Genomic DNA, 25,894 nt, shown 5'->3' on the forward strand with positions numbered 1-25,894 from the left:
AATAAACTCCCATCATGTTATGCCCCAGCTATGTCAGGGCTTGTTTCTATAGCACAGATGATTGTATCCTAATTAATAAAGATTCTGGTCCTTCAACAGATTAAGGGAATGGACATGTATTAAGTATGTACAGTGTCAAATTATTTGGCCCGGAAATCAATTTGGTGGATTGTAATCACCACGTTGAATGAAAAATAGAATAGAACAGAAATATCAGGAGTATATTTTTATATACTTTTATAAAAGTATATAAAAATATACTTTTAGCATATACATAAAAACTATTTCATGAAATGTTTGGTTCAGTTTCAGAAGTGTGAGTTATGTATTTGTGTGTGCCGGGCTGGGACACAAACTGCACTTCTTACCGTGGCTTGTGCTCAAAAAATGGAAAGCTCATAGCAATCTCATGAGGTAGGCATTATCCCCATTCCAGGGCTAAGGGCACCATTCAGAAGATCTAAGTGATTTTTCAAAGTCACACAGCTACTAAGTGGTGGCACTAGTGTTTGGGCCAAGGTCAGTGTGCCTCCAAGTCTCCCGCATGTTGGTCTCCATCACAGGTGGTACAGCAGGCAGCCACTGGCCTACAGCCACATCAGCCAGCCTCCTCCTGGGGCTCCTGAACATGGAGCCTCCAACCTCACCTGGCCCCTTCGCACATTTTTAGGAGCCATGTGTGAGCATTCCGATGGCTTCCATTTGCAGATATTTCAAACAGATGTGCATAAAAAAAAAAAATCACACAAATTTCTCAGCCTATCTGTAAAATAGGTCAGTTTATATTTGATTTCTCCCAAGTGGTGCCTCAAATACCATAGAAGGAAAACCGAGAGAGAAAGGTTAGCTGATGCCAGGCCAATGATGGCAAAAGGGGATCTGATATTTATAAATCCTCAGCATCAGATCGGAAAAAAAGAAAAAAGAGAATCCATTCTTATAAGGCTAGATGAGGTAAAACAGAAAAACCTGAACTCTAACAAGACCTATCCATCCCACTTATTCTCATTGATCCCTCAAGTGCATCTGTGGACGATTCAAAACTAAAATATGGATACTGCATATCTTGGAAATCAGTTTGAAATATTCCTGGGAGCTTTGCCCCTTTAAATATCAACGTACATGGTTATCAGCTTGGCTCCTAAGCAACTCAGGCCTTGATTCTTTGGGAAATATGAACAGTCTGTTGTCTGATGCAGAAGCTGGAAGCAGCACTGTAGGTCTGATTGTCCCTAGTGACAACAGACAAGTAAGGGGCCATGGCCACCCCAAAGGAGGAGGCCAGGGGCCACTTCTATAGGTGTGCAGATAACCAAAGCACTATAGAAGACCAACAACTTGAGCTTTTACCTGGAATGGACAGAGTACGTGCTACAGCCAAGTTCATCTCCAACCCCTCAGGGCTACAATTCAAAGGAAGCTCTGGAATGGCAAACAAGTCTTGACTGGCAGCTTCCCAGGAAGGGAGGGCTACTCTCAGTAGGTGGTATGGTACAGGATCTTCCTAGCCTTATGGCCAGCAGAGTCGCTTCCTGCCTACAGGCAACCTGGCCTAATACCCACGGGAGACAGGTACCAAAATGAACAGGATTCTGAGGGCATTCCTCACCCACTTCAACTAGGGTCTGTTCTATTCTACCATGGCCCCCTGGAGTCACTGCCAGAGAGAAACCCTTGTGCTTCCATGGGGGTTGCCTGAAAATCCATAATCATAAAAGGTTCGCAAGAATGACTCTGTAACCCCCATGCCTTGCCCAGGCAGCTCCACCCTCAAACCCACATAGCAGGCACATACGGACTCATCACAACTCCCAGTCCCTTTCCAGCTGACAGAGCGCTCCCTGAGGCGGGATCTTTCACGATGAATATTTCCAGCTCAAATATTCCATCAGAAACATTTGGGCCCCATCTGAGCTCATGCGTTCTGGCATGGCCTCGCCCACACCCCTCCCCATCCACCCCCAAGAAATAAGAGTCTGATGCTCCTTCTCTTCTCTGTCTCTTTGGAAAAGGAAGATGTTACTCACTAACCTAACGAGTGTATTTAAAAATTGCAGCTGACTGCCATAGTAAATTCATGTCATGTTTTTTATGATAGATAATATTTCAGAGACACAGTCCTGAATGGAACCTAAAAAAAAAAAAAAAAACTTCTTAGAAATACAATTTCTGTTCAGAAACTCAGCTGCCCGCTTTCAGCTGTTACTTCTATAGAGAAAACACGATCTGGATTCTGGCAGACAGGCAACAAAGCCAGCTAGGGACCGGTGCAAAGAAGGAGTTTGTGTGTAACTTAAATTTAATGTGGGAAACTACAGTCATGGTAGCACACCTTTAAATCTCATTAAGCTCCTTCTAGGTATCAAAGGTGGGCCAGTTGTGCCATTTCCTGAGTCCTGTCAAGTACAGGGTACAGGAAATTGACAAAAGAGCTTCCATTAGTCTAGCCAAAATTCACATGGCCCTATTATTAAGATGCTGCCTAGTCTGATCACCCTCTTAATCTATCAAAACTCCAAAAGGATAATCTTTTAAAAGCTTCCCCCTTTCCCACCCTTTTAACCCCCAAGTCCTTTTCTTTGTTGCTTAAATCAAGGTAAGTTGATTTTGCACAAAGTTTGGAGGAGAGACATGTTGGTAGCTGGTAAGTGACAAAAAAAAACAAACCAGAGACTTTTCTACCTGGAAACTGTTCTCTTTGATTCAAGACTGAATGTTACCACTTTGTAAACAAAGATGATTAAAAAATGCTGCCTTCCTTTTTTTTTTTTTTTCCTTGCCCAGAGTCTTCTCACAGTACCTAGCACTCTCAAAAACCCCCATTAGGCACACCGTAAGAATACTCAAAGGGATTACATGCTCTTTGCTGGTTTTGTTTTATAAGCCAGGGGCCACTGAAAGAAAATAGAGCCTCCCGTCCAGGTGTCCCTGCCTGGCAAAATAATGGATGCAGATTGATGTGATCTGGAGGTAAAGGACATTAACTTCTTCAGACCTCTGGCAGGCACACACCTCAAGGCCAGCTCCAGAGAGGCCTTGACGAGCAGAGCAAGACTCACTTGCACCCCTGGACATCTCCCTCTCTTGATACCGGCTTTTATGCTGGGAGCAGGCTGGAAGGCAGGTGGCTCCTCCCCCTCGCGCAGACTGAGTGAGGAGCTGAATGGGCGAGCAAGATGGACTGCCTGCATTATTGATTTCAGATGGCCAGCTGATGGGACACGGCACCTCCTTTTATTTATTTCCACAAGGTACATCTTTCTCTAAACTGAACTGTCTCTGATTTGAAAACCGGGGTGTCTTCCCCCACCCCTGTCCCCAAAGAAACTGAATCCCATCTCGACACAGCTGCTCAAAGGCAGCCTGGTGGGCTGTTACCTACTGAGGCGAGCTTTTGTGCTGCCAAAGGGAAGACAAGGCCCGCGCTGTGAACATAATTTTTGATCATCCCTGTTTAAATATGCTGAGTGTCAATCACAGAAGTATGAAGAACATTATAATTACAAAATATATCCCTGCTCTATAATCAGTATTGTTTGTTATAGTGGCCTGGATGTGATAACGATTTCAATATGTAATCCGTAGAACTTATAAATACCCATTTTACATGTGCACTTAGGAAATACACTGGGAAGAGGAAGAACAAATAAAAAGGACCACACCAGTCAGTGGCATGTTTGGATGGCTGGGTTGTCCTCCCTGCGATGGCAACAGCGATGATGCAACATTAATGAAATATTGTCCACCTCAGGGGACATTTTGTGGCCAGAACCCCCTGGCTTGCAACACTGGGCCAGGACTCTCTAGGTTCACTAAGTGATTGGCTATTGCCTCAATTTTACATTCACCTTGTGTGGGATCTTGTGGGACTCAGCCTAAGCCAGGCACAGGCCCACAGTCACACTCAAACTGTGTATCTGTGTATCTGTGTGTTCTTAAAAGAGCATGAAAGCCCACAGAGCCACCTGGGTGGGAGAGGGAGAACTGACTAAGCCATGCTGACTGGGGACTTTATCTGCTTTACTTTGAAAGCCTCTCACCCTTTAAGAGGCAGACTGGAAATGAATTTTAAAAGAGGCCCCGATACACCCTCAGCCTTCCCTTCACTTTGAAAACTGATAAGCAAACCTACCCATCCAATATCTCCCCACCCCAGGCTGGCTTCCTTCATACCTGCCTCCCATAGGACCCCCCAGCTTTGATGAAAGCATCATCTGCCAGCACTCCAGGGCTGCAGAGTAACTGGACCAAACTGGCTGCCTTCTTGGAAGCCCTTCATGAGCCGTCAGAGAGGCAAGCTCCAGTGAAAAACAAAATCTGCCTCCACTGGCTTCCTTATGCCCACAGGGTCAAGGCCACACTTTCTAGGCTGCCGTCCCATGCTGCCAACTGTCTGGCTCCAGCCTTGCAATTCAGCCTCCCCACAGAAACTTTCTTATTCACAATCCCCCCATATCCCACCTTTACTAGTGCCTTCTTCTGCTCCGAGATCACTCCCCAGCCCTCCCACTCCAACAATCTCAATCCTACTTGGTCCACCACCCCCCACCCACATCCATACTCACCTCCCCACACTAGGTCACCCAGTCTGATGCTCAGGGTCTCTAACTTAGCACCTGGGATGTGCACTCTTCAGGAGAGCTATAATATTTGAGAGTAGGACGCGGCCTTACATTTCACCTAATGCAGCATCCTTCAGTCTTCAAGTGAGAAATCCAAAGTGCACACTCGGGTTTCCCAACCCGCAGACCCCAGACCTTGGAGCCTGGAGCAAGTTCCCAGTCTGCTGCCTTGCTCTGTCCTCTCCAGAGTTTCCCATGGTGCCCTCTCTGCAGAGGAGCACAGAAGAGCTAGCAAATGAAGTCCTTGCTGCCACAGTGATTTAGGGTGCCTGACTATTGAGTCTATGAGGTCACTTTTTATTTTTTCCACAGCGGGTAGCTTTCTCCAAAATGAAGGCATGTTATCCTTATCCCACCTTTTTTCTTCTCCTCTACTTTACCTCCTCTCAAAGTGAATCCTTTGTCAAGGCAACAGGCATCTTATTTTTTTTAAGATTTTATTTATTTATTTGGCAGACAGAGATCACAATTTGGCAGAGAGGCAGGCAGAGAGAGAGAGGAGGAAGCAGGCTTCCGCTGAGCAGAGAGCCCGATGTGGGGCTCGATCCCAGGACCCTGGGATCATGACCTGAGCCAAAGGCAGAGGCTTTAACCCACTGAGCCACCCAGGCGCCCCTAGGCATCTTCCTTAATCGCCACAGTTTTTCTTCCCAATTATCACACCACAGGCTTTCCATCCAAGGTCCCAAGTTCTGGATCTTGTACCAGGGAAAGGCAAGTAAAATAAAAAATGCCAAGAAAGAAGCTGTAGAGAAAAGAAAGCAAGGGCCCTGCCTCTCTGAGTCCTGGTCACTACTTACCAGATGGTCCCACACCCCACACCCTCGGGATTCCACAGTGGCCCTCATGTCCTTTCAAGTCGAACACTAAAAGGTTTTATCTGTTTCACTCTCAGTTTGGAATCACATTTTTTTCTTTTGAACAGGGTCAGGAAGTAGCACTGTAACTTATCAGCAAAGTCATATGAGAATATACAAGCAGGTATACAGTGTATTTCGACTCAGGGGTAACATTGGCTCCATGGCTCCATGGGCTCCAAGGTCTGGGGTCTGCAGCTTGGGAAACCCGGGTGTACACTTTGGATTTCTCACTTGAAGAACTGAAGGATGCTGCATTCGGTGAAATGTAAGACCGCATCCTACTCTCAAATATTACAGTTCTCCTGAAGAGTGCACATCCCAGGTGCCAAGTTAGAGACCCTGAGCATCAGGGTAAAAGGGATGGCTCCATGGGGAAAACAGGATTTGAAGTGGGCCTGAAGAGAAAAATTGGATTTGGACTGGGGGACAAGAGGAGACAAAGTCACAGGAGTAGGATCCAAGGTGGCTGGAGACAATTAACCAGGATTAAGTGTGAACTACAGATGTCCCTCAAACAATGTCTACCAGTGACACAGTCAGATTTCCTCAGGGGCAGGCAGGAAGAGAAGGATGGAAAGTTAGGGAAACTCTGAGAGGACAAAGCAACCAAATGCTACTCCTAAGACCCCCAGCCAAAGGCAGAGGATGGTAAGAAAGCTACTGCTGAGATTTGGGAAGGGCCCTGGGGACATCTCCCCAGCGTGTGTTCCCCTCTTCACCAGCACCTGCCACAGAATGGATAATAAAATATTAATTCTATCTGATCTGGGGCCACCCAGGCAGTATCATGTCACATGATATTTTAATGACCACAATTCAGGCAACACAGCCTGGCTGTGAAGGAGGAACTCCTCTGCTAGCCCAAATCCAAAAGGTGCTCACGTTACAGGAAAGAACAGGAAGTGGGGCTCTGAAACTGACCACGGGACCCCATAAATGCACCAAGGAGCCCTGGGAGCTTGCTCTGTCTGTACAGGAGAAAAAGGGATCACCACTTTTCACCCTGTTCTTCATTAACAATAAAGTGAGCTGTTTCTCAGCGTATGGTGTCACTCCAGAACTAATAAAATGTGAAAGTCTAATTGTATTAGCAATTTCCCATCATATTCTATTAATATGTATCATACTGGTATCCATTTTCACTGATGTGACATGAAAGGCAGTAATGTGATTACTTTTTTAGTGAAAACAAATGCTAATGTAATGAAATGTTGACCACATAAGCTGGGAGATATGGCAACCAGCAAGTATTTGGGACTTTCTTCTTTAAAAAAAAAAAAAAAAAAGGAGGTGGAGGAAGAGGGAGGGGTCATTCAGAATTGGGCAAAAATATTTCAAGTGTGCTGTAGATATTCATGGTCAAAGCCTGCCAACGATAGAGATCTTCTTTAGGGCAGTGCCTGGCACACTGTAGGTTAACAGGCACAGTGGAAGGCCTTTCAATATAGAGTTAAGAGGTGGTTGTTGACATCAGAGAGATCTGCCTTCATACTCTGGAATTTTCTAGCTGGGAACTTCAGGCAAGTTAATTTCCTTAAGCCCTGGTTTCAGCATTTGAATAACAGAGATAATAACAGCATCAAACTTAGAGATTCTTAATAGAATTAAATGAGATCACGCTTGTAAAGCACTCAGCAGTGTCTGGCACATAGTGAATGTTCACAAAATATCAGAAATTATTGTTGTGATAAACATAAGAGCAGAATAGCCTAGAACTTTTTGTCCAACAATATTAGTTCATGTTCAGCATGCAGCCCTTTAAAATATGCTCTTGTTGTTCTGGAATAGTCTACCTTCTTTGGAAGACACAGGAAAAAATGCTACATTCAAACTATAAGGAAAGAAAACGTGGGGAATGAAAAATAAACCTACCTACAAACCCTTCTGAATTTTGTTAACTGCTGAGCTAAGAATAAGTGAGATTTTAAGATCAAATGTGCAAAGCAAAGTGCCGATCTGAAGTGTAAAAAAGTATTGTTTTTGTTGTTATTTTCATCCAGGTCCTTTGTCCCTTCTTGCTAGTTCAGAGTGAAAACCCAAAATCTCTTTATTGTGCTGACCAGGAAACGAGAGGTATTTACCTTAAGACTCAGGCACTGCCAGGTCACAGAGGGTGTGAACTGGCCACGAAGTACCTCTGACCCAGGCTCCTAACCAGCTGTTTGGCAGGTACTCTAAGAGAGATGTGGCTTTTCAGAGGCTCTCACAGCCAGGACTCCTGCAGGAGGAAAGCTAAAGACAAGAGAGAGGACCAAAAGGCCTCTTGTGGTTGCTCCCCAACAGGATCAGTACAAGACAATATAGGTTCTGCCTACTGAAAGCTGCCCAAAGCAATTTCTGCCCAAATTGACATGAGATCATTTCCAAGTTCCCTTCTGACTACAAGAGGCTCTGACTCTACAACATGCACCTGAGAAAACCAAACCACTTAGCCAACAACTTTGACTTCTAACAAGCAGCTCAAAGTTTTTCCATGGTTCAGCATCCCTAAAGCACACCTTCCCTTAGATATTTGGAAAGAGCATCGATGAAATGCGAATGGGTTTGTTCAAGATGCCTGGTGTCCTTCTGTGCCAGGACACAGTGAAAATTTCATTTTCTACATCAGAGAATTCCATACATTTGGAGTTTAACATTATTTAGAATTACACTAGACTGCTCCTTTCATAAATGAAGTTTATGTACTAAGCATTTTGCTCAGCACTGTATTTAATATTCCTATCAACCCTCTGAGAAAGGCATTATTAACCCCATTTTGCAGATAAGGAAGCTGACCTCAGAGAACAGCCAGGAACTAGAGGCAGCCCTAAGAATTAAATCCAGCCTGATTCTAAACTCAGTATTCTCCAGAGGACTACCCGCCTTTGTGGGATCATACTTCTTCTTGACAAAGTTACTAGAAGCTCACTGAGGGCAAGAATTGTCTTTTACCAAATGAAATCAGGAGCTCTGGGTTTAATCCCTACCTCCACCTCTCAATAATTCTGTGAACTTGAACTATTATCTGACCTCTCCAAGGAAGGGAGCCATGTAATTTATAATCCAGACCAGAACACATCTGAGACGGAAAGGGAAAACTAACCAGACAGGCTGCTGGGATGACAGATAAACCAGGGTTGTCCTAAAGAAATGGAGACACATGGTCCCTCAGAGCCTCACACACTCATTTGCAAAACAGGCTGGATGAAACACCAAGGTCACCTCCTAGGCTAAGAACTTGGATGTTAGGAGTACAGTAAAGGGGGAAAGATACTCAGCTGGACATCCAACCAGAAACACAAAATGGAAATACTGGGGGCCCAATGAGTGCACAGATGCACATTTGTTCATGTTTGTTTCATCTCTGAAAAACATTACAAAACACATGAAAGAAAAGCCATATCTAATCTCACCAACTAGAGCTTTCTTTGAAGTTTGGTACATTGTTCTTTCCTGATTTGTACCTATGCTTCAACAACATAACTATATCAACACATCTCTTTTTTTTTTTTTTTTACTCAAAAAGTGAGTGACTATGCTATCGGCCTGCACCTGTGCTTATTCTCACACCAGCTTATAAAAATCTGCCTAATAAGATAATATGCTGCATAATCTTCCATCGCATGTATGGAATTATACATCTCACCATTTCCCCTCTTACTGGATATTTTAATTGCAACCATTTCACAAACCAATTACAAAGAATGTCATTCTGCATATGTCCCTAATACAGACATAATACTCCTATTGTTTTGGGGTAATACATAAGAGCACTTCAAATTCTAAGGAATCCAACCAAACTACTCACCAGAAAGTCTGTACCAATATACCCATTCCCACTGATACTATATGAATCTGCCCATTTCCCTGAATGCTTGTCAGCATCAATTGTTTTTATTTTTGCAAACATCCTAGGTGAAAAAAGAACTGTATGTTAGCGTTTAATATTTCTTTAATAACTAGTGAGACTGAGTATCTTTTCAAATGTTTATCAGCCACTCACATATATTTTTCTGTAAGTTACCCGTTCATACTTTTGCCCATTTTTCTATGGGCTGTCTTTTACTTCCTGCTGAATTTATACAACCTCCTTCATATATTAAGAACAGTAGCCCTTTATATATGATGCAAATATCTTCCCCCAGTTGGCCATTTGTCATATAAATTTATTTATATTGTATTCTATCATATACAAAACTTTCTGTTTTTAAGTCCTATGTTTCTATTTTTTTTTCTTCAAGGTCTCCAGGGTTCCTATCTTCCTTTACAAGTCATTCCACCCCTAAGGTTATTAGGATATTATGCACACTGGAAGTTCTAAGGCTGGGAGTCTCCTGGAGTCATACACAAAGAGGGCTTGCTTGAAGCCACACCTCACGTGCCCTAGGGGATTGCTGGGCAAGACCGGGGGATAACGAGTAGCAGAGTTATTACTGCTTCTCTCCCGGAATGCCCCAAAGGGCAGAGAAGAGTGGATCCACACTGCCAGGGGTCTGAGAGCCTAGCACAGTGAAAGGAAAAAGTTCTTAGAGATCCCATGCTTTATCTTAAGAATTCATTAGAATTTTGTTTCTATTCCATAACTTATTAATACTTATCTTGCTAAAAAGGTAATATTTTGATTACTACTGAACTAAATTATGTAACTTCCCCTCCTTGAAATCATCTATCAGGTTTAAGAGGCAGGCAGCCCTGGGCACTCCTAGTAGTAACTGAACCCCAGGTCCAGGCATTTTTAACACCGCTATTAAAATTAGACCAAAACAAAGAAGAAGGACAGTGTTGAGTTGACAAGTTCCACAGGTTAGGGAACTTAGAGCTCCTTTCAGGACCTATCACCCTGGGAATCTGACCTGAGAGCTGAACACAAAGGGGAAAGGTCTGGGCTTCAGAGCCCTTTGCAGATGCCTCCATTCCCTCTGCCCCTCCTGCCCTTCTTCCACAACAGGGTCCCAGCTCCTTTTCCTTCCTTTCATTCATCCTTCCCTCTCCTCAACATCCCCAAACTCCTCTAGTTGCCCCACAATTTTCCAGCATATTCTTAGATGGGGCTGCTTTATTCCTATTTGGGGGCCATAGATCACAGACCTGCAACCAGCCATCCAAAAAATAAAGACTACTTTTACCATAAGAGTTACCAGGGAATGTGGAATCTTCCACTAGGACAGATGCTATAGCAAAACACTGCACTACATGCTCGGGGTTAAGATAGTTACTGTTGGGTCTCCTGATGTACAACATGGGGCAAAAAAAAACAGTACTACTTCATAGGGCTCCAAGGAGAATCAAATGAATTAATACAGAAAAGGTCCTTAAAACAGTTTGTGTCACAAAGTAAGCACTCCATAAATGTCAGCTGTTGTCCATATTATTATACCATATATAAGTGCTCAGTTACAGTTTGTCAACTAACAAATGGTTCTTGTGCGACCAATTTTATCCATAAGAACAAGCAATTCCCTGTCCTAAAAGGCAAGGAGGGATGGGGACTGAGGTGGCACAGGGATGGGGGGTGTGGGGAATGATGTCAACCAAGCAAATATGTTAGAGTAGGTAACCTGTTTGCCTATCACATGGCATTGGCATTCCAGGCTGCTCCAGAAAAGATCAACAGATCTGAGCATTAGATTGCATTGCTTCCAACAAAAAACGATTTAGATGGGAAGTGGCAGCAGCCTCTGGAGGCCCAATTTTTCAGATGGATTTACTTGGCAAAAGTTCATACCTGCCCAAAGTCTTGCAGCTTTCTCTTGGGTTGATCCTGAAGTAAGATTCCCAGGCATTTTCCATTCACTCTCTCCTTTCAATTCTGAAGCAGCACTGTGATTTGTCACTGCTCTCTGGTTTTCATTCCAACTGCCCATGGGGCCCCATTCCCAGCATCGCCCTACCCCTCACTAAATGACAAAAGATCAAAGCTTTCATAAAGCCACAATGAGAGGGAAGCAGAGATCAGGTTATCTGGGCCATTCACTATACACACACACATGCATGTGTGTACTCATGTATACACACACACACACACATACACACACTCCGCTGCCAGATTATAAACTGCTAAGCCAAATAAGCCATAAACTCTTATGAGGGACGAGGGGGGAAAGCCATGCCAGAGAGATAACAACAATGTCAAATTTCAGACATGAGCAGGTTTTTGTGTGTTTGGGCTCCAAACCAGGGGTTTGGGATGGAAAATCTGGAAAAGCTGATGGGCCCCTCAGAACTAAAGCAGCTCAACTGGGTGCCACTATAATAAATCAAAATCAGTTATGTAAAGTATAAAATTATCATTTGGAAATCACTCTCTCTGAATAATTCAATCATTGACTTTCACATCAAACAACCATTTCAACCACCCACACACACAGTTCGGTCTCACACTGGTCTTAAACTCTCTTTAATTATCGGCATTAACCTATCACATTACTATTTCATTCCTATTTCATCCTGGGGGAGGGGTCAGTGATTATGATAAATCACAATGAACGAGAAAGACTTTCAGCTGTCCTTCCACACGGTTCCAGAGTTCCCTTGATCTGACGGTGACAGGTCTGCCTTTGTCCCAGGAAGGGACAAGGACAGATAAGCAGCCTCCCTCTTGACAAATGCATTACGGATGCCAGTCAAACAAAAAGGCCAAAGAACCCAGCTCTGCAGCTGCGCATGGCCGTCTCCCATGCCTACATCCCAGGCTAAGCAGAGTCTACTTGCCCCTCTGACTGGTGCGTGGAACATGCAGACCCATGTAAACAAATTTCACCAACAGCCTGGTTTCCCATATACCCCACTGAGCAGCAATTCTCACAAAATAACAACAAGAATTTTTAAAACACATGCATATGTCTAAAGCTAATCACGTATCCCTCCAAGAACAGCTTACTGAGCCACAATGGCGAGTCTCCTATTACACTCTTTCAGGGGACTCTAGCCCTTGCTTTAGTGATGCCAAGAAACAGAAAGCGTAAGAACAGGCTTCAGGTGAATATTTCATTCAGGGAGTCAGGGTTTCCTCCAGTACTGGTGGGGAATCCAGCTTCCTTGCTCTGTGTATCTAGGAGTGTCTCCCCCCTCCTTCCTTACCACTCCCACCTTCTCACCTTTCAGATCTTTGAGTTTTTATGTATTTAACAGTGTAGGGGTTACCATAAGAAAAAGCCAACAAGATAAAGATGTTTCTGTACAGATGTCCACTGCACCCACTTTACAAAAGAAGAAAACAACCTAAATGTCATCTATGATACAGAGCTTAAACTGTGGCACATCCATTCAGTGGAATGCATTTCAATCACTGAGTATCAGGTCACACATGTGCATTCATAAGCAAGAGAAAGCTATTCAAAACATATTTCTAAGAGAAAAAAAGCAAAATCAAGTGAATTATTTGATAGCATGTAAACATGTTTGATTCTATTTCTTTTTAATATGTAAGAAGGACAAACTATGTGAGGGTATGTCCAAAATCCTAATAATGGTTGTATCTGGTAGCATTATTATAAGAGATGCTTACTTCTCATTTTCTACTTTATTTTTATCTGTATTGTCTAATCAGTCTACAAAAAAGCAGGTTAATAGAGTGGCTCAGAGCATGGAGCTAGAATCAGTCTTCCTGGAATCAAATCTAGTTCTGTCACTAAAGGATGTGACCTCAAGTAAGCTATTTAACACTCCAGTGCCTCAGTTTCTTTCTCTGTAAAATGGGGAAATGATTCCAACCTCTTAAGATCACTGGTGAGTTTCAAGTGGGATGATTCTATAGAACCCTTATAATAGTGGCTGACACATAGTAAACACTGTGCAAGTATTAGCTGTGATTATTCAGATAATATCTTTATTGTATTTAAAAAAAAAAAAAACAGGGAACCTCAGGCCAGCTCTCAGACCTTAGGTACATCCACATCTCCTGGTATGTGTTTGCTCGGTAGTAAAATGAATGAATTAGACAGACAAACTCAAAGATCCATCCTCATTCCCTGATGGCATTAATTCAATGTGGATGCTTCTAGTGAGCCCTGAGTGAAGCCTAGAGGGTAAAGGGGACATTTCAAAGCAGGATGCAGTGGGGGGCTAGAAGGAAGAAGGAGTGATGGGGCCCCTGAGAAAGATCAGAGGGAGTGTAAGTGCAGGGCTGGGGGAGGGAAGACTGCAAGAATGCCAGCCAAGGCTAGCAGCCTCTCTACTCAAGTATGTGATTAAGTGACTGGCTTCTCTTTCTCACAAAGCCAGACTCCAACTCAAAGAACCTCAGGGACTATTTTAAAGAAAAGTTATTCCTTTGTTTTTAATTGTAATTAAGTAGGTATTTTATAATTTTTAAATGGTGTAATTTACATGTCACTTCCATGATGCGCTGGGTACCCTTCACCAGAGGGAGAGAACGTAAGTTTGAGAGGACTGCTGTGTATTATTTTGTGATTAGCGAAGTGCATTTATGCAATTGTGAGTAGAACAGAGATACTGGGATATTTCAAGACTTCATTAAAATGCCAGAACTTCAACAAATTTACATGAAGCCAAAGTTTATTCATGTTAAGATTTCATTCATCCTTCTTCCCATACTTTGACAAAATGTTTAAGTTAGTTTCTCATTTTATTTGTCTACTGAGTTCCCTAAGTTAGGGAAATTAGTATTGTGTATGCGGTTTGATTTAATTAGCAATTGGGGAAATCGGCCTGGCATGTTTCATGGAAGCTTGGGGAAATTGTCAATTAGCATTGTGTTAATTGGTGTCTGCCGTCCTTGCTTTTTAGTTTTTAACCCCTTTTACCTTGTTCCCTCTTTCAGTATGTAAAATCTGGCTGTTTATTATTCTTTAAATAAAGGATTAATTGCCTGAATTCCTGCCTCTGCTCCATGTCCTTTTTCTCCCCGAGCAGATGGGGAGTTGGGCAGGCCCGCAGTGGCGGTCTTGTTGCTTTCAGGCCCTGGTCCTCCCTGGCACAGGAGGAAGCACTCTCTGCTGTACTGCCCTATGCCCAGCCTGAAGCTTCCTCTCTGCTGTCACCACACCCAGTGGACCCTCTCTGTCTGCAATCACAGAAGATCCCTCCTGGCTCTCCGGAAGCCCCCACTGCTCGTGTTTCTGGAGTCCATGGCAGATATGCCAGATTTGAGCAACTCATGTCCTCTGGCCCAATCAGTAGCCTCCAGGAGGGTAGGTGGGGGAGCCTCTCAAAAAGCAGGTTAGAGGGTACATGATGTGCATCCTAGGAGCCAGCTCCTTTAATCTCACTGTAGCCCCAAAAGGCAAGTTTATAGTAAAAAGGCTGGCGTTCAACTCCATGTGTGCGATGCAAGATGAGCCTCTGTTTATCTTGTTCAACACTGTATTTCCAGAGTTCAGCCCTTTGTAGACTGTATGGTCCTTCAACCAGCAATACTGGTATTAGCTGGGAGCCTGTGCAGAATCGCAGGCCCCAAGGGATCTTTAAGTCACCATCTGCATTTAACAAACTTCCCAGGGAATTCACATCACATTAAATGTGAGAAGCACTAACCTAGCACATTGCTTGACTTGTGTTAAGCCAAAAACTTGACTCTGCTGCTAGCGTGTCTGCTGTACCATAATCATCTTCTTTTCCATAGTCTTCTTTTCCAGAGTCATAGAAATTCTGACTCAGCACTTAGCTGTCCATACAAAGAATACATTTTCCAGACTCCTCTGCAGCTATATTTTTGACTATGTGACCAAGTTCTGGCCAATCAAATGTAGTGGAAGTTTCCAATGACAGCTTCCAGAACACTTCCTTAAGAGAAAACAAGCATTCCACTCATCTCCACCCATCCTACTGGCTGGAACATAGATGTGATGCCAACAACTCCACCTTGGACCAAGAGAATAAGGATTATACTTTGGGTCTGCTGGAGCAAAAATTTGGAAGGAGACTGGGTCCTCGGGGACTCAATCAGCAGAACCCCCAACTTACCCTGAACTGTCTCCCCCACTTTTCTTCAAGGTGGGAGAGGGTCCTATCCTTCATGGAAGCACATAGTGCTTGCCAAAGTAAAGAGGTGGTGGGGTGAGGAAATCACCTACGGTGTACAGAACAAGGACCTGTAGGCAGAAGTCTCCTGAAGACAGATGTCAGCTCAACAAAATTCTTACCTATAAGCAGAAGTGTCCAGCTGTGAAATTAAACAGCTACCTCATTGAGGCAGCAAGCTTCCCATCACTAGAAATTGTTCCAACAGCTATCTGGCCATCTTCCTGTGCTTCTGAATGCTGCAAAGGACATTCCTGCTCCTTCACAACCACCTACCTTCTCTCTTTTGCTCCTCCCTTCTTTCCTTCCAGCATTTTTGTATCAAATTCCCTGCATTAAGTCTCCGTTTTGTGAAACATCCCAGGTGGTTCCTGTTTCCCTGGCTGGACCCCAACTGATGCAATCACCAGCTTTCGTGGGTTTCTCTTTTCCCCTGAGGCCTCCCCAGCACATGCCAGAGGGGGACATATATAAAATTAGCACCTGGTGGCAGTAGCACCCACAACCAGCCTTTCCTGCTCTGGATGATCTCTGAGCTGTCATCCATCAGACAGCAAGCAAGACCAGAGGGCTATAGAGTCTTCAACTTAACACCCAACAATCACAGCTGATGAGGCCACACTCTGAGACAGATCTATGGCTTCAATTTCTCACCAGTATTTTAGTTCCCCGGGCTAGCTGTCATGTAGCTGGTCTCATTGAGAGGACATTAAGGGACCCATTTTTCAGGAGTTGGCTTATGCTAGCAGAACTCCATTTCCACGTGATATCTATCAACAAGAAACTCTCAAACACATTCCCTTACCCCAGTCCCTAAGCAGATTTAACTACTAGACAGCACCCATTTATAAACAAGCAAATGAAATCCTTCTCTTTGATAAGGAGAGCAAGAAAATTCTCTGCCACAGGGTTTCTTCAAGAGGTCCCCTGGGAGAGAGAGAGAGAATTCTGGAAAGGATATCTTTGCCAGCCCTACCCCGCTTCCAGCTCAGCTTCCAGAACAGGCACTGGGGCCCACTGGTTGTTTGTAGGGAGAGGTGAGACCAGAGAGCCAAGATGAAGAAGCTTGTGAATTTTCTACTCCACTCTTTCGGTCTCTCATTCCAGAAAATACACTATCAACAGAATTACAACCATTACACCATTAATCAATATACTGCGTTAAGTAGATTTAAACCTCCATTAGGATAACACATTTTGGTAGATTTCTTCCATTGTCCTACATGCATAAAAATTCTGATCCAAGTCTGTGAGACCCAACACAGGGACCAGAATTTAATCCTAATGCATCCCCAGAATCTGAAGATCTCCAAACCTTTGGAGGGGGGCTGGCTTTTCAGAGACCAGCTGAGGTGCTCCAGAGAAGTTTAGGGAACAAATGAGTGGCAAAAGGGTCTGCTGTGGGACATGGTCATAAACTTATTAAATATGCTTATCATTTGTCAGTGTGGCTTAGAACACATCCCTACAGTTCTGGTGGAAAATGAGTGTCTATTTGTACATGTGCCTCTTGGTACCAGGGCTAGCTAGCATCAGAGGGATCTGGCTCCTGCTCAGCCCACTGGAGGAGCAGGTAACTACTCATACCCCATGAGAAGAGAATGAGACCCTGGTGAGAGCTAGGAACTCCAGAGTCCCCCGGCAAGACCTGACCTACACCTGGCTGCCACTGTTTCATTTCCATGCACCAATCCCATCACCCAAAGGGCTGACCACCAAGTCTTTAGGGGCACTAGGGGGCTAGAAAATAAAAAGGTCATAAGTGGACAATTTCCAGTGGGTCACATTGATGAACAACACTAAAAATCTCCTTTCATGTTTTTCTCTAGAGAATGCCTTCCTTTGTTTCAGTTTATGCTCATCTCCCCTATCCTGAAATTCTTTATAGATTGGGGGCAGGATCATACATTAGACACAATTAGCTCTAGAATTCCTGGACTGTAATCGGAGTAGTGAGAAAGCTTCTGTCTGTCCCTGTCTCTATACACAGACACACTCTCTGTCACAGTATGTCACACTCTATACATACATACATACATACTTATATACATACATATACACTATATATTTATAGTGTCTCTCTCTTTGCATGCATAGAAAGCCCACATATATTATGTGTATATGTTGAAACAGCAGAATGAGGAAGAGAATCCAAAAAACAGAGGAAAACCCATGGTCAGAGTCTAAGACAATCATAATAATTAATTAATAACTAGCATTTGCAATATGCCAGGCACCTTGCTAGTGCCTCTACATGTACTGTCTCAGTTTTTTTCCAATTTTAGTCATATCTATGTACACTAATAGTACCATTTGCTAGATGCTTTTCTTTTGATAAAGTTATTTGTTTATGATTATTTGAAGACAAAACTCTCATAGTACCACAATATAATCATGGGTTTGATGTATTTTTGGTAAAATACATTGGAATAAAATCTACAACTATAATATTTGATGAACTGTTCACCAAACATTATGTACAACAGTACTCATAACCTCATTTGCCCATCACACACTTATTCTTCACAATTCCATGCGGTATCACCATTGTCCCCATTGTGCACTGGAACAGCCAAGGCTCACAGAGGCTAAGTAACTTGACCAAAGCCCAAGAAAGTAAAGTCACAGTACTCAATGGAGGAGACTGTCCAGAGAAAGGGAGTGGCCGAGAGTGTCCAGAGGCCAGTCGAGTTAACCAAAAATGCAAAGGATCCCTTTACATTTGGAAAGTCACAAGCCCAGACTGTAATGAGATGAAGAATGGAAAGGTAGGAGAAATGGTAAATGGGCAACTCAGGTACTTGGAAAGACAGGTGAAAGGGACACAGAGTTTGTACTCGATTCATGACTAAATAGAATTTCAATCAGGCCTACAGTTGCTCCCCGGTACAAACCTCAGAATTGTGATTCCCTGTGTTCCCCTTTCTTCCTGGTAAAAGTAAGGAAAAATGAGGGCAAATGCAATCATAGGTCTAGAAAGAATGTCTCAGACCCCCAAAAAGGAATATGGAGGTGTTCTCAGTCAGGTGGCAGCTTGAGCCAGGTCAGGGAGCCAGCCAGGAGGAAAAGTGAGGCACCTGGGTTAGGATGGCAGCCCTCAGAGCTCTTAACATTTCTCCATCCTAAGGAGGAAAGGTCCTCACAGCAATGCCAATGTTGAAGTTGCTCCCCATCACAGCTGTTGCTCTGATCTACCTTGAGGCAGAGACCCTCACAGAGGTTGCCATCTCCTCCTTAAAACACTGAGGCAGCAGATGCTAAAGTCCAAGAATGGCAATGAGGGCTCCAGTTTGCATCACCTCTGGAGGTGAGTTTACAGCCATTTAAATGAGCATTTATGGGGCACTTGGGTGGCTCAGTTGGTTAAGCAACTGCCTTCAGCTCAGGTCATGATTCTGGAGTCCCAGGATCAAGCCCCACATCAGGCTCCCTGCTTGGCAGGGAGTCTGCTTCTCCCTCTGACCTCTCCCCTCTCATGGTCTCTCTCTCTCTCTCTCAAATAAATAAATAAAATTTTTAAATAAATAAATAAGCATTTAAATTCCAAGAAAGAGCTTTTATGGATGTAAGCATCCTTTCCTCATAACTGCAGACATGGTGTTGGGTCAGCCAGGATATGTTTAAGGTAAATGTTTTAGAACAACTGAGAAAGACAAAGACCAGATCAGATCCTCCTTCCCCTTGCTCCCCATCCAGGTGGAAGGATAGGGTAAGGATGAGGACAGAGTGGGAAACCTCTTATATCTGGGGACTAACGATGGCTATCAACCTTGCAAATCATTTGGGAGGGCTGGCACTTCTCCAGAGAGGTGAGTTTTCTATTTCCTGAAGACTATTTGGCTCTAACCAAAGCAATCCTCAAAAAGTGAGATCAGAGTTGAATCAAATTTGCCAATTTTGTTTTCCCTTTCTGTGTAGTCCCTCAGCCCATTTCCCCTTGACACCTTCTTACACCCCAGCCCTGAGAATCTCTACAGAGCTCCCAGCAGCAGCGGCCAGCAGTGAGAGAGACCCAAGGCAGAGAGACAGAGAGACCCTGCCCACTCCTCCACACACAGAGATAACCACCCACCTGGCCCACTGGACCCATTCTCGAAGCTTGAGGCAGCCCTATAGGATGAGGTCTAACCAGATGTCTCCTGTCTTCTCCTGTCGGAGCCAAGAAAAAGAGAAGGGCAAACTAGCCCTATAGCAAGAAGCTTCCACTTAGCTATGAGGATGGCCATTTTGATCAGAGATTGCTTTCAAGGACTATTTTAACCTTGGCAGAAGAAGGAGAGAGTGAGCCTCTCTTTTGTGACTATTTGCAGCTGTAGAATTGCACTTTTTTTTTTTTTAACACAAATGCACACACATTTATTATATACATGGTCAACTTGGAAATCTCTTAATGTAAGTATAGATATTATACAATCGTATATTTATTTAATCATGTTTTGAAAATAGTAAAAAAAATAATGATAACTGGCTTAGAAAATTCAGATCGTATGTCCATTAGATATACAGAATTTACAATGAAAAATTGATTGATCTTAATTCTACCTCTGAATTTAAACGCCAGACTAACAGAAAACTAGGATGAGTCATCTTATCAGTGGCTCTCAGAGCGGCAAAAAAAAAATGTTCGTGCCAAATATAAGCTGCCATTTTATGGAATTAGTGTGGGAAGGAGTTTTCTTTTTTTTTTTCTAATTAAATTTTATTTTTTATAAACATATAATATATTTTTATCCCCAGGGGTACAGGTCTGTGAATCGCCAGGTTTACACACTTCACAGCACTCACCATTAGAATTGCACTTTTAAAAACCTAACTATGAAATTTATGACCTACCCAAGCCTGACACTGTACCCACTCAGGCCTCTATTTCCCAGGGTTCATAATCCAGTCAGGAAAACTATACCCCAGATGAAACCTGGGCTCCAAACATCCATTCAGAGACAAATCTGTAGTTTTTAATAAAGAAGTGATCATTTACAAGTTGATAATGCAGACCAACAAAGCACACATGTGATGCTCTCTTGAAAGACTTGGGAGCAGATCAAACTGGTCTGAGAATGGGCCTAGCTTATTCTCAGAGAGCTGCAGGCAAGTGACGAGGATACTTGCAAAAGAACAGACTGATTATCAGACAGAATGATAACAGTAACAAATATTTGCTGAGCATATATCACTTTAGAAGTAGTGTTATACTCATTTTCTCTTTTATTCTTAGAAGTGATTTCCACCTGGATGGCCTACAAGTGCATTGCACATGCTCAAATGCATCCATCTCCTCTGCCCATCTCCCCTCTACTCTGGTGCTGTTAAAGACGTCAACCCTCTCCCAAACTGTACAGCCCAGAATCTGGCAACATTTGATTCAACTGCCCCCTGAAGTTCCATGGCCCATATCTGTAACATTTCACATCAAGTTTTGTTTCTCTATACTTCACCACCACCCAAGTCAAGCCCTCAGGACCTCTCACTTGGACAACTGTAACTGCTCCTAACTGGCTTCCTTCTTCACCCTGTCATTTAGGGCCTCAATCCATAAGTAGGTGAAGGTCACAGCACTCCCCTGACCGCAAATGCCAGTGGCCTTGGCCTTCTCATTGCCAGAAGTCTCTTTCATCTCAACTCCCACGACAAAATGTGGGTACCTCTTTATGCCACCTGTTAATACCTTAATGCCTTTATCTGCAATTCAAACCAGAAAAAAACTCTTTTGAAAAAGGGGGGAAAAGTGCAACTTATCTGATAGTAAAAGTTAGGAGGCTATTTTTTATTTACCTCACTTAGAATATTTGTACACTTCACTACAATATTATTAATATCTTTGACTATGGAAAAATTCCCTAGGCCCCACCTTGGGGGATTATAAATTATACTGGTTATGCATCATAATATCTTGCTAAAATCTGAAAAATTCTGTATTCTGAAATACACATGGCCCAACAGGTTTTAGATAATGGATTTGGGGCCTGTATTAACTTTCATTAGAGTACTTACTCTTCATGTCTCACATCTAGTTATCAATTAGTGAATCCTCAAATTGAGCACACATTATATTGAAGGAAACTCCCCAGGCAGTGAAGGCATATAAGAAGTTAAAATACATGATTCTTTTTATATATATAAATGCTTTTATTTTTTTTATTTTTAATTTTATTTTTTATAAACATATATTTTTATCCCCAGGGGTACAGGTCTGTGAATCGCCAGGTTTACACACTTCACAGCACTCACCATAGCACATACCCTCCCCAATGTCCATAACCCCAGCCCCCCTCTCCCAACGCCCCTCCCCCCATCAACCCTCAGTTTGTTTTGTGAGATTAAGAGTCACTTATGGTTTGTCTCCCTCCCAATCCCATCTTGTTTCAAAATACATGATTCTTGACCACAAGTTCTTACAGCCCTACATCCTACAGATCTAAAGTAGAACCAACATGCTATGGGCCCAATAAAGGAATTTGATGAGAAAGGCATCATGGCAGACTGGTGCTCAGGAAGAATCTGCAGAGGAGCTTGACCTATCCTAAGTGGTAAAGAAGAAACAGAAAAAGCAGTAAAGGCCTGGGAAGGCAGTCCAGGTGTGGACAGGAAAAGTGGGAAACTCACAAGGACTTGCAAAGTAGCTGCCAATACTGAACTACCAGACTCACGTACAGTCATGGGAGAGCTGGGCACTATTTATATAATCACGGCTCTTAGAAAACTCTCCCTTCTACTGCTACCAATGTCCCTACCAGCACCGCAGCCAGAAATGTCACCTGCACCCTCAGCATTGTTGGCTGAGAAATCTGACAAGTAACTGTTTACGGTAAATGCAACAAATGCCAAGGCTAGTGAAAATGTGGTTGGAGAAGTAGCCAAGGTCAGATCACTAAGAGCCTATGTAGTCAGTGGCAGTTTTAGTGGCTGACAGTATGAACTCAACATTTAACAGCTCAATAACCCCAGGAAAGTTGCTTAATCCTTCTGTGCCTCAGTTTCCTCATCTGCACCAGAGGGATGCTGCTATTGCTGATGAGGTTGATACCACCTAGTCCATCAAGTATTCTGAGGATTCAATGAGAAAGTGCATGCAAAGCATTCCGTAACATTTAACAAACATTAGTTGCCATTATATTACTATTCAAAGGAGCTTAGGGGCCAAAGAGAGCCACCGAAGGATTGTGACATGGTCAGACTGGCATTACACAGCCTCAGGTGATGTACATTCTGGTTTGAAAGGAAGCTAGAGGCAAGGAGATCAGTTAGGAGACTGCTGCAGTGATCCAGGCAAGAAATGAGGCAAAGCCGAACTCACAACCATGGCAACAGGATTTAAGGCTGACCTATGGGTTGAATACAAGAAATGTCCAAATCCATGCTAATATAAATAAATAATATTAAAAATAAATAGATGGGGGAGAAGGAGCATCTATTTCTCACAGCAGAATTCCAATCAACAAATATGGAAGAAGTACAGAAATAGAAAATCACCATTAAGCAAATACACTGTAGTAACTGTGACAGGCAAGACTCACTGATGCATAATAACCCTGGTGGGTGAAAGAATGATGGGAAGGGGAGAGCTTGCCAGTAATGAAAAGGCGGTTCTCTATCAAAGCTGGACAGTGCAACAACACCTGCACTTGACCATCTGCAGCCAAAGGCACCATACATACACATTGAATTGAAGATGCTGGGGCCTTGGCAGAGAAATTCAACCAGCCCCCAGCCCTGCCCTCCAGAGCAGCCAGTCTGCCTGCCACAAACAATGCAGATTCCAGCCACCTCTGAACAAAACAAAACCAAGCATATCAGCTGTCTATCCAACAGACTAGTAGTAAACACACAGAGTCCCTTCTGCCTCCAAGCAAATGGGGCAGTTGTTCTGTGGCCTGTGTTTGAGTGGGACCTCTGGAGGCAGGCTACTTAAGTTCTAATTCCAATCTACTACTCACCAGTGCATCTTTGGGTGACCCATTCTTGCTAGGCCTCAGTTTTCTCATCTGGAAAATGGTAATACTGGTACCCACCTTGAAGGGTTATTCCACATAAAGAGTTTATCACAGTGAATGGTCTATGGTCAGCACTTAGGACTATTAGCCGTTAGCACATCGTGATGAAAGATGTCTGGCTGAGAGCCTCCACTCAGTGGGAAAGGCCCAGGGGATGGCAGCAGCTATCTGGTCTTTATACTCACACACACCTTGACCCCTGACTTAAAGAGCTTGGAGAGTCACTTCCACTACCACCCCCGAATTTGATAAAAACATGGAAAGTGCTGATAAACCCATTTTTATTTAGTTCTAATTTATATCCTGCCAGCTTCCAGAAGGAATGTAAAGCAGCACAGATAAATCTACTCACACTCCAGTGACAGGAACCAGGTATTCTCTTCTTCCACATCAGCCATGAAGGTCAATCCACCTTATCCCTTCCAAGCAGACAGGGGATGACCAGGGAGCAAATGCAGGAGGGAGGTGGGACTCCACCTAGCACCACAGAGCTGGCCTCCCCACCCCACACCAGGCCACTTCCCTACTCCCTGCCTGCTTGCTGCTCCCATGTTTCTTATAGCCACACCATGTCCATGCTGGCCTCTGCTATTCTATAGGGGTTGCAGGAACAAAGAATATCAAGGGGCAAACTGCCTTCCTGCAGCTACAAAAAAAGTATACAAATGAAATCAAATCAACAGTAGCTTTGGAGGGAAGATAAAGGTTTCATCATAAAAGAGCAACTTGACAGTATCAAAAGAAGGGGTGGGTAGCTTGGTAGGTCAGGCTATTCTCCCCACTCCACACCTCTGCAGCTGCCCACAGTGACACCTGCTCCCAGCAGCGCCACTCCCCGGGGGTGGCTCTGGCTGAACTGCCCTTACTTCTCTCTTCTGCCTACTTCAAGCTCCACATCCTGCAAAAGACTTCCTGTGCGGAAGTTTATCCTGACTCCACTCACTGGCCTCTGCTCCCTCTGGATTGCAGTGTCACCAGTCATCTCGGCCTCTCCTTGAGCATCCAAACCCCTACTAGCCTTCCTTACTTCTCACCAGCAGCCATCCCCCAGATGTGGATCCACAGATCCGCAAGCTCCCTGAGTACAGGTGGATGGCGCAGCACGCAGGGCACACAGGAGGTGGAACACAAAGAGCCTGAATGAAAGACATGGAGATGTTGCTGCAGATGATCCTTTTGTATTCTGACCAAATTACTCAAAGCTAAGCTGGCAATTTTAAAGGTTTAAAGTATGTAAGAATCAACTGGGAGGTAGAAGGTAGGGACGAAAAGGACGTGCTCTTGGCTACAGCACAGAATTTTCATGCACTACTCCAGAAACTCAGTTTTAATGAGTCCAGGATAGAGCCCAGGAATCTATTTTTAATAAGATGCATGGGGTCCTGTGTCATGCTATGACAAACAAACCCAACCCCAGGACCTCAGCTATGTGGAAAAAGCCCTGGCTTGGGAGTCCAGCACTGCTGGAGCAAGGCCCCAGCTCTGATACCAGGTAGATGATCTTACGCAGGTAAACAACTTCTCTGGTTCTCAGACTCCATCAGTGAAATGGACAGGTAGGACAAGATTCCTAGAACTCTAACAGCAGCAAAACAGTAGCCAACATTTACTGAGCATCTATTATATGCCAGATGTTCTTCTAAGTATTTTTCACATATTTTTCCATTTACTCCTCAAAACAGATATATGAGAGAGGTGCAATAAGGAAACTGAATAGTGAAGAGTTAAGTGACCTGTTCAGGGCCACCCTGTTGGTGATGAGAGCCCTGGGATTTAAATCCAAGCAGTCCAATCCCAGAGGCAGAGCTCATCACCACCATGCTCTGGTGCCAGAAAGGACCCCTGGTCCAAGTTTAGAGAGAGCGAGCAGGACACCTGGGTGGCTGCCATACTGGCTTGCCCATTCCAGGCCTCTAGCCCCACCCCCAGAGGTACCCCCAGGCTCACCCTCTAGGCCAGTTTAAAAGCAACTCTTACCACATTAAGTCAAAATTAGCCTCAAAGCACAGGTGGGAGAAATGCCCATTACTTATGCAAAAATGCTTGAGAGACTTTCAAAGCAAAAAGCAGGGTGTACAGGCCTAAGGAATGCCGGGGCCTCCTCAACTCCAGAAGTTCCTCACAGGGGAGAACAGGTCACTAGAGGGGAGGCTGGGAAAATTCCCACGAGGCCAGAATGCCAAGCAGAGCTTGTCAGGACAACAGGCCACTGCAGGCCTTTGCCACATCTTTCAAAGCACAGAAAGCACAGATTACACCTTAGGCCATGAAGCAAAATGGCCATTTGCGAGGCCTATACATGCTTTATTGCCTTCCCAAATCCCACATATCTGTCAGAGCCCAGCTGAAAAGACCCTCTTCCTCCACTAAGCTATCTAAAGAACTCTCCCTAACCACCCAACCAGGTCCACAGACCTCTCCTACTCAGCTTTTCCCACTCCATCTTTGGGACTTCTTATAT

This window comes from Enhydra lutris, unplaced genomic scaffold (assembly GCF_002288905.1).
Source record: "Enhydra lutris kenyoni isolate GAN:26980312 unplaced genomic scaffold, ASM228890v2 scaffoldscaffold18, whole genome shotgun sequence".
In the NCBI taxonomy this organism is placed as follows: domain Eukaryota; kingdom Metazoa; phylum Chordata; class Mammalia; order Carnivora; family Mustelidae; genus Enhydra; species Enhydra lutris.